Genomic DNA, 9,842 nt, shown 5'->3' on the forward strand with positions numbered 1-9,842 from the left:
CATGGTTTTGTATGATTAATGTTTTGTATTTTGTGTTTTGGTACTGAAGACTGAAGTTGACCATGAGACCAGATACAAATAACTATAGGTTTTGAACTATCAAGCCCTAACAAGCTTAAAGGATCAGAATAGAAATAGACTTCATGCAAGCCTGGCCATGGATTATTTTGGGAGCAGTCTATTCTTGGGATCACCACAATTCTGAATTTCTCATGAGTCTAGCAGCGGTACATTGTCTCAGGCTTTTCACATGGGGGGTTGCAGAGCCTTTGGGGCTCAAACCACGGAAGAACCCAAGTCCTCTGCCGCCTCTGCTGGCAGTCTGCTCATCACCTTGAGCTAGTTTTTCTCTGTCTGCTCATCCATTTCATCATTTGTTTGATGGGAATAATGGCGCTGACCCTTTTTACAAAGAGCTTTTTCAGATCGATGGATGAAGCATGCTGTTATTTTCTGAGCTCGTAAGCAGCCATATATGTGAAAAAACCAGCGACTCCCATTATGAGGGTAATGATCAAATATCCCATCTTAAGTCAACTACTATTGCTGCTGCAAACTGCAAATGGTTTCCAGCTCGCAAGCAAAGAAAATTTCTGGTATGTGCTAAAGACATCACCATTATCATTCATCCCAATCAGCTTGATTAGACTAGAAACAAACAACAGGAAATCATCTATCTGTATGCACATCAGCCCCGTGTCAGGAGTCCTTGTCACTGGAAAAGAGAGTGAAGCCCTGTCACTTGTCCTTAGATGTATATTCTCCATAGTTCTTTCCTACATATCAGGAAAGGAAGGAAACAGAGTAGATTACATTTCTTAGTAAATTTATGTGTTACAACAGCATGCAATGTGCTTGGAAATAAATCACACAACAAAGGACAAAATTACAGAAAGAACTGGCACACTGTAAATCTCTTGATGTTTTCAGATAGAAACTGAATGTCTTTCTGCAAGTTATGCATTAGTCAAAACACTATCGAGATAAAGGCTTTCAAGTGATATTTTCAAGCCATATTAGTCCTCCTGTAGCTCTGCACTTCACTCAGACTGGAAAGTAGCCAACAAGCATGGCTTGAAATCTGTTAGCTTATGTCTTGAGGGATTTTTTCCAGCTGTATTAAAGCATTAAGACTGAGCTCCCCAACTCTCACTGCGCTGCCTGCATGCTGATCTGGGGCAGGAAACAGAGGCATGGTGAGGTAAAGGGATTAATCCAAGGTCAGATTGAAAGTTAAATGTAGGATTTAGGCATAGACGCTTGCTGCTTGATTATGTTGAAGTCAGAGAAAGCAGTGAAGCCCTTTTATTTTAACTTCAAAGAAATACAACTGTTTTGCACGTGGAAGTGCAACAGCATGCTATTGAGGAAGGTTTTACATCAAGGCAAACCACAACTGTGACTCAGACCAAAAAAATCTCACATTAAACTTGTCCTACACTTTGTTTCTCCACACATATATACCTGGTTAAATAAACTTAGACTGAAGAATAAAAAAATCTAGGAAAGAAACAGAAAACACTGGCTGAAAAGGTAAAAATAAGCAGAAAGAAAGCAAGCATAGCTGGAACAAACATCTCCAGAAGCTTATGTTGCCTAACAATTTGAATCAGATTGTGGTTTTTCCTTTTTATCATTTTTTTCTCCTTCTTACTAGCTGAGCCAGTGCTAGTGACAGGCATGAAGAGAAACTGTATGAAGGAGACAAAGGTCAAGATAATGGTATTACTGTGCCAGAGCAAAGAACGCTTGACTAGATGGCAAAAACTAAAGGTCATTTAATAAATGTGTTTTTCATTTTCTCAATGGAAAAGATAGACAAATGTAAAGAATCTGCTGGAAATATAAGCCAAGAAGATTAGTTTGATTTTTTCATGATAATGAAGAACTACCCAAGAATATTCTGTTTGGCTGTATTAGGCCAAAATATTCTAGTGTTTTAAAAACAAAACGAAACAAAAAAACTACACCCCAGAACATTTACATTCAAGCAGTCCCTACTAGAATAAAGACAAACCCCCCTCAATATATATCTGAAACCAGTTGCCTTGCTCCTCTAGATCTCTCATTCTGATCCCTCTTGCCTTCACCCCCCACAGCTGTTAGTGAAGGTACCTTGTACAGCCTTTACACCTGCACCCAATGATCAGCCCTTTCTTTCTGCACCTGGGCCTTCTGAGAGGGTAAGGACAAGATAACCCCTATGTGTGTACCTAGCAAGAGACTAAAACTCACAGAATACATAATTCAACAGATAAATTACAAGAAATTAAAGTGAATAACAACCTGCCAGTAAAGTTCCAGTGGACTCATGATTCGTGAGGGCTAGAATATGCCAGCATGCAATGGATGCTTCCTTCAGGTATTGTTCTTTGGGTGAAAATGCAACGGAAAAGAAACATACCACCATTTTCAAATTTCATTCTATGACAAACCCTCCTTAATATTCCTTTTGACATCCTTGAATTCCCATTCAGGTCATCTGGTATACCCTTTATATACACATCAGTTATAGCTTTTATAGACCCACAGAGGAAAAAAAACATACCAATGCATAACGAGGACAGTACAGTAAAACTCTGGGGTTTGTGGAGGGCAGTGGTGGTGAGGACTTGCTGTAAGCCAGTATCTTAACCTTATCTGGTTTTGTGATGCCTGAGGACAGCAGTCTGTTCTGCCTCTCTCTGAGTAGAAACGAGTGTTTTGACAGGTAAAAGAGCAAAGAATAAAATGAAAGAGACTACACAGCTAAAAAAGACAATAATCTGTTTCAAAAAGACTGCCTTTATTTCCCTGTAGAAGTTTTTGTTATTTGCTATATCATGGAAGATGCAAATGTACCACTGTGGTGCTGTAGCCAGATGTGCTGGAATGTCTTTGCGTTGCCTGCACTGAGGAAGTATCTCCACTGTCATACAACAAAACTTTACTACCTTAAAATCATTTCTACAGTAACGATATAAGCATTCAGACTGAATGACTGTTACTGTAAAGTTTTGTCCCTCTGGCACAGGGCCCTTCTAAGGTAACTCAGCCCCTCAGCCCCTGAAGCCTACTCCCCCCTTTTCTGGTCTGGCAACTCCCTTTCTTCCTCTTCCTTCCAGTGCCTCTGGGTATTTACTATATACGACAAAATGACAGTCCAATCAATAGTTAGGTCACAGATTTGCTTCTCAGGCTCTTTCAAGTCAGCGGCTATGACTCAGCAATAGCATTTTTTTGGTAAAAGAAAGTTCCTTGGGAGCCTCCAGACCAGAATAATAGGCAAAACCGAGCTGGCAGCTGTCCTTTTTGTAACCCTGAGCTTCTCAGGGTGGGTTTGACTCCAGCAGACCCTGAAGCATTTGCATGCAGGAGGCAGAAGTACTTGAGAATAAGAAGCATGTACCCACGCACCCTACAGGGACTGATGCTCCACAGAGTGTGTACACAGCAAGCAGCAAAAACGTGCCTCAGTGTATCAAATACTCAGTGAGACTCTAGGATAAAAATTATTTATGTCACGAATACGGTGAAACAGTGCAGGAAGAAAGATGGAGAAGCAGAATAAAATAGGCAAGAAAGGGAGAACAAAGGCACAGAGAGAAAAAAACAGGAGAAGAGGAACGGGAGAAAAAAGAACTGTCAGGCACACAAACTAGCTAAGTGTAAGAGGAAGAATGAGAAAATCTTGCCGTGCTGGTTAAAACAAAATATAAAAGGGAAATGTGATGCTTAAACATGCAGTAATCTCCTTTTATCCAGTATATAGGAAACAGTCAACCAATTAAAGTACACCAGTAGCCTCTGAAATATTTTACCTATTTTACACTTGAGAAAGCAGAAACAATGGGCTTATATAACTTGTCCAGGTCACATATTAAGTCAGCAGTGAGCCAGACGTGGCTCTCTGACCTACCTCCATGCAATACTTCTTCCCCAGGGGAAGTAAAAGACATGTTTTCAGTCCAACTTTTTCACTATATGCAGCACTTAGGGCCCCATAAGGAACCATAAATCTTGGCAGTTCCTCATTTAAAGTTTGCATGCAAGTAGATTTAAACAGTTTGCAACTAAAGCAACTGCCCTCGGTTTCATGGTCAGGAAAGCCCCATCACATCTCACTTTTTCTATGGCTTGACATTCAATGCACGCTGCTTCAGGTCTTTGGCATTATATAACTAGTGCAAGGGGTAAAGCTAACAAATTTCCTGGTGTTACCTTCGAAACAAGCTATGTGCAGCACAAAACTTTGATAATTACAAGAGGCCAACGTAGTATCAAACTCCCAATAAACACACAAATTAGCTTCCTCTCAAGGTTCATCCACTCATTCTTTGATTTTTATCAGTCAATTAAATGGCTTGTCAGAAGAATGTAACGTAGTCAATCCACATATGTGCTATGTGTTACCTACTGTCAGAAATTACTGATGCACGGTCTTGGCAGGAATGACAGTTATTATTAAACATCAGCTGGCAGAGGCAAATCGCACCAATTTTAGTCAACTAGTAATGACCTGTAAAATTGGTAAAAACTGTAAGAGGAAAACAATCTGCCACCACACAAATTAAAATAGCGAGTGACAACCCAATGGAATACTGCGTTGTGTTTGCTGAAAAGCTCAGCAGAGAAACAAAACCTGTGATCATTGACAGAGAAGGCAGATCATTGTACATAGGAGGTATATGACATATGGTATATGATATATGGTATATATATCCTTACTACCTGGGAAGTGAAGGCAAACTTTGCAACTATGACTTGGAAACGGGCTAAATGTCAGCACAAGTGAGTTCTTTAAGATGTCACATTACATACTTTACACAGAACAAAATGACCACAACAAAGCAACAATCTCATATTTGACCTTCTAGCCTCCAAATGTCAATGCTTTACAGAAAACTTATATCCCATCTGACAGAACTGGGTGACCTTGACCCAGAGGAATAAGAGATACTGGATTAGCTAGGTATATGAGCACAGACTTTCTGCTTTCTTTGAGAGCTTACAAACGACCGAAGGAGAAAATAAGTAGTTTTCTGAAGCTGTGCAACCAGATTCCCTAACTTGTTAAGGCTGTTTCACGCTAATGTCAGTGAGCAGCACACCATGTGCAAAAGGATTCTGTGGTTTCCTTAAGTTTTCCATAATGGCTTTTCCTGCCGGTGAAACCAGATCCTGCACTGTTTGACCTTGAGTGAATTATTTGACCATGATTTGTGTGCAACTTAAAACAGAGACTAAGAACTACACATAACATTGAAAATGTGGATGATCCAGGGATTTAGCCAGCAGACTAGGCTTACATGATATTTTGGCATGCAGAAGGAATGCACGTGCGCTGTTGATGGGCATTGCAAAGGTATGAATAAATTTGACTTTTGTAAAGGTGTACATTATAACTGTATAAGTGTGTCCCAATCCCCAGTCAAAAGTTGAGCCCAAATACGTCAAAACTACCAGCATCGTTTATTACCGTATCCTACCTAAGATTTTCTGAAGTGATAAGGGGCTTAAACAACAACAAGGTATCAACAGCTTGGCAGATTCCTTTTATGAACTAGTTTTTTGAAATAAAAAAACTACATCCTGCACTGTTATAGACTGTTCCTTGCTCTTTTTTTTCTGAGTATATCAGGTTTTTGGTAAAGCCAGGAAGCTTGCTGTTCGCTGACAGGCAAGGCAGTAAGTAATAGTGAGAATACAGGACAAAATGATTGATGGTTCTAACTGTAAACACAGATTTTTTCCAACTAGAGAGTGGTGCTTCTTGCTGGAGATGCTGATAAAGCTTCTGCCATAGATAGTGATGAGTGGTGTGCAATGTTGACTTGAGATAAGGAGGTTACAATGTTGTGCAAAGGAATCCCCTGAACATGGATCCCATGGCACCAAAACAGCACTTTTAACACTACAGACCTTCCTGACTTCCTGGGGAATTTCTGACTAAATAGCTGGGAGTAGCATTAATAAGTTATTGACAGAATGTGTAAAAAAAAAAGAAGCCTAAAGCCAGGCTTACTGTTTACATTTTAATTGCTACCTCTGTTGAGATAATTTGGATACAGGATTTGCTCTTTAGTATAGAGTAGCAGTGGAAAAAGTTACTTATTATTCTGGTCTTCTGGTCTTTGTACAGTCAGATTAATTAAAAAAAAAAGTTTCTGCCAAATCTGTAGTCCTGTCAGCACACTAGAGCCAACTTCCTCTATGGGAGAAACTGCTATTTTCCATCCTTTTTGTGCATCAGTCAATACATAACTGGGATACATCTACTTCAGTCACTTTTGCGTGTTAGTGTAGCTGTAGATATTTTAAAGCTATTAGAAATGAAACTGCAGCAGCATGGAACTGGGCACGGCTGCAGAACTCCCCCGAGGAACGAGAGCATGCACTTCTGTAGTGACTCAGCTGCCACACGTACTGGTGTGTTGAACTTTGTTTAACAAGCACTGTAAAGACTCACTTCACACATTAGTTTTCAAACTAATTTATGCTTTCCTTTCATACTGTTTGTGGCTCTTATTTTGGTGGTGAGTGCATTTTCTTCCTACTCCATAACCTGATAGGCCAAAACTAAATCATCACCTCTTCTTGTAACTGTAAGGCACAGTAATAGAGGGAAGGAAGGCATGACCTCTGCTAGGGCCCTACACTGAAAGGACCCCTTAGACAAGACCCCTGCTAGCATCAACTCACAACTGGGGCCTCCCTCCTTCATATGCTCCAATTAATCGATCATGAGAGCCTGCATGGATGAACAGCACCTACACAAAATTAAGTCTTGTGTATCAGGGACCAAGGAAGTTAAGATGACTGTGGAATCTACTTTGCACCTGGAAGAGACACGTTTCTTGAGGGTTTAACCTGTGCACAGCACAGGTCACACCTTCAGATACCTCCCCTTAAACTACCTGATTGTAGCTGTATGACAAACTTGGGATTAACAAGTTGCTCCCTGGATTGAAAATATTATACGACTGAGGCAAATAATAACTTCCTGCAGAAAAAAACAGATATGTTTTAAGTATGGCATGGGTGAAGACCTTAGTAAGAGGCATAGACTGCGGAAATTTCTGGAAAATTAAATACTGTATATTGTTAAAGTTGAAATCTTATCATGGTTCTTTATCATGTAAACTGCCATTTGCTCTTTTAGCCAAAATTTTCACATTTTTGAGGATTATTTCAGCAATTTACATGTAAAGATACAGACTATATGATAAACCTACAATTACACAAGCAGACTGTGGAGTTCTGTAGAAAAGTTTAAAATCAGTCTTCATTAAGGATCACTCATGGTTTCACTCTAAATGTTTTCTTTACAGTGGGAATCCTTTGGGTTTTTTTAAAAAGAACCCTACCTTTCTCTGAATTCACATTGGTTTTAGGCATCAGCTTATATAAATTACAGAGCTTCTGGTCTTGGATCTATTAATTCATGAATGGTATGACCTTGTTTGTGAGGGTTTGAGTAATAATGTACCCTGTTATAAGCAGAATTTGTATAAGATTTGCCCAAAAGTTTGTAGGACCAGAAAAGACATGATTTCTGTTCCCTTGTTCTTTGGTTTGTCTCACCATCTGAATTTGAATTGCATCAGTTTCAGCATGAGCACATTTTTGTTGTCATCCCTCTGTTTGGAATACTTATGTGATTCTTTCCTGTGGAGTATTCGATGGCTAGTATGAAAAAACAATTTTAGCAGCCAGATCTTCAGAGGAATTTCAAGGCCTAATGTCCATTGCAGTCAAACAGCAGTTAGCTGCCTAACTACCTAGCTCAACTTTTTTTTTGAAAACTTAGAATTTAGATGCATATATCCAGAAAAAACCTGCTCCTTGTCAATTTAACCTCAAAATGCTGTCCTCCTTGCTTCTAGTTTCACTTTTTGCATTCCATATGCGGTCTAATCTAGAGCAGATGCAGCAGCTGACCAAAAAAATTCAGATATAAACCCCATTATAACCAAGAAACTTCTACAGTGAAAATTCATAGCATTTTGGTGACATGCATAAACATATCAAGGGTTGGCTTGCTGAAAAAAAACACATTAACTTACCTCTTTCTCTTGAAAAGTATTTCAGTTCTCATGTCTTAACAAAAAAGCATGTAAGAGTGACTGGTGAAGGGTGGAGGAGGGGGATTTCTCCTATTCTATGAGAGTCTGATGGTGATTCACATTTTATCAGGGCAGGATGAGAGCTAGGAATTGTTTAACTCTCTAAACCTCCTTTCTATTCCTTGCTTGAGTGCATGAGGATTTCTGTGCCTGTCACTATTTAATGTTAAGAATAAAGAGATGTGGTAGCAGGGAGAAAGTTTGAGACTATGCATCACTTGTGCAGCCTTCTAGCTCTGGTGAAGGTAGCAGAGGGACTGGCGTTAGCATTCTCCTTTTTAGGTTCAGTGTCTCTCACCATGTAGCCCCAAGCCAGCTTGCTCTGAGCATGCTGATTTGGGGATAATAAGGCTTCCTCTGGTTGTTTATTCCAAGTTTCATTTTTAAAGTGCTAAGGTAGCTAAATATCAGGTAAGCAGAAGGCACACCTCTGTAGATCTGAAGACAAGCCAGACCACGTTTCTGTAAGCACCCTTGGTGCATTCTGAGAGCAGGTACCTAAATTTGAGTAGCACAGGGCTTAAATATTAGGTTGCTAAGTAATTGTTGCATCTGACTCTAAACATCTTTGATGTATTTATCATCACAACAACTCTACGAGGTAGGTCAGTGCTCTAACAGCTGGGCGGCCTTACCACTTCCTCATCCAGCTAATGGCATTTCGAAAATTTTCCATAGGCCTCAAAATATAAATACCAGACCTTAACAATAACACGGAAATTTAACCATCAGTACCCATACCATGGCTGCTTCTCTGTATGAATCTGCACATAGCATTTCCTCAGCATGTCAGTAAGCCAGTATGATTTGGGCAAAGGAAATATATATTTTTTAAAATGTCTGGGGTTATGTAGGAAGTTACATTTCAACAAAACTCCTTTTATAAAGAAGAAATACTAATTTTCAAACACCAACCCACTGGAATTTATTACATTATCAACAAAATACTAAACAAAAAAAATATGCAAGTGACCCGTATTTTCATTGACTTTTTTTGGTAAAAAATTATTTCCTGACCATTGCCGTGACAGTCTGGGGTGCCATCATGTGTACATGCCTTTTTTACCTCATGGAGGTAAAAAGCAAAGTCCTGGTGAGTGAAGAATTTATCACCAATGAAACTGCAAATGGAAGGATTAAGAGTAGTGAAGAATCTGATAAGTAGACATGTCATTCTTTCACAGTGTTTGCAACAGGAAAAACATCACACCTAATCAATTTTGCTTTCCAGTTATTTTTTTTCAGTGTAAATTTTGGGAGTAGTCCAAGTCATGAAAGTTAGCCATATTCAACTCAAGTATACCTGCAAACCTGCACATATTAGGATTTACTGGTCTGGTTCAAGCTCACTTTTAAACCTAAGTGCAGCCCGAACTGAGTTTAGATTTCACAATATTTTAGAGATTCTTATAATAGATATGACCAAATTACTTATTTTCAAAGTTGGCCTCAGGCAAATGAGCTCCTTTAAGTCCCACACTTGTCTGAGGGCCAGGCTTTGCTCAGATCAACAGTTTCACCCTGACTTCCACTGACTTAAAACAACACATTCTTCTTGTGTATTGGAAACAAAATGCTCCGAGACAAAATTTACCACCCTATATTCCTCTCCTTTTCACTTGAGGATATTTTTTATCATGCTGCTTCTTGAGTATGTTTCTAAGGTTAAGTTAGAAATCTGTGAAAATAAGTATTTTCAGTAGAAATATTATTCAAATATCAAATATAGTGGCACAA

At 39.2% G+C, this 9,842-nt stretch overlaps 1 protein-coding gene across 1 annotated transcript in view; it reads right to left on the reverse strand.

The window, feature by feature from the left end:
* Positions 1-8,125, reverse strand: part of ROBO2 (roundabout guidance receptor 2) — a 540,145-nt gene extending 532,020 nt beyond the window's left edge. Inside the window, exon 1 of the mRNA XM_075516579.1 lies at positions 8,046-8,125. The gene's annotated coding sequence lies outside the window, so the exon portion shown is untranslated. The remainder of the gene's footprint in view (positions 1-8,045) is intronic.
* Between the last annotated feature and the right edge of the window lie 1,717 nt (positions 8,126-9,842).

Source organism: Mycteria americana, chromosome 1 (assembly GCF_035582795.1).
Source record: "Mycteria americana isolate JAX WOST 10 ecotype Jacksonville Zoo and Gardens chromosome 1, USCA_MyAme_1.0, whole genome shotgun sequence".
Taxonomy (NCBI): Eukaryota; Metazoa; Chordata; class Aves; order Ciconiiformes; family Ciconiidae; genus Mycteria; species Mycteria americana.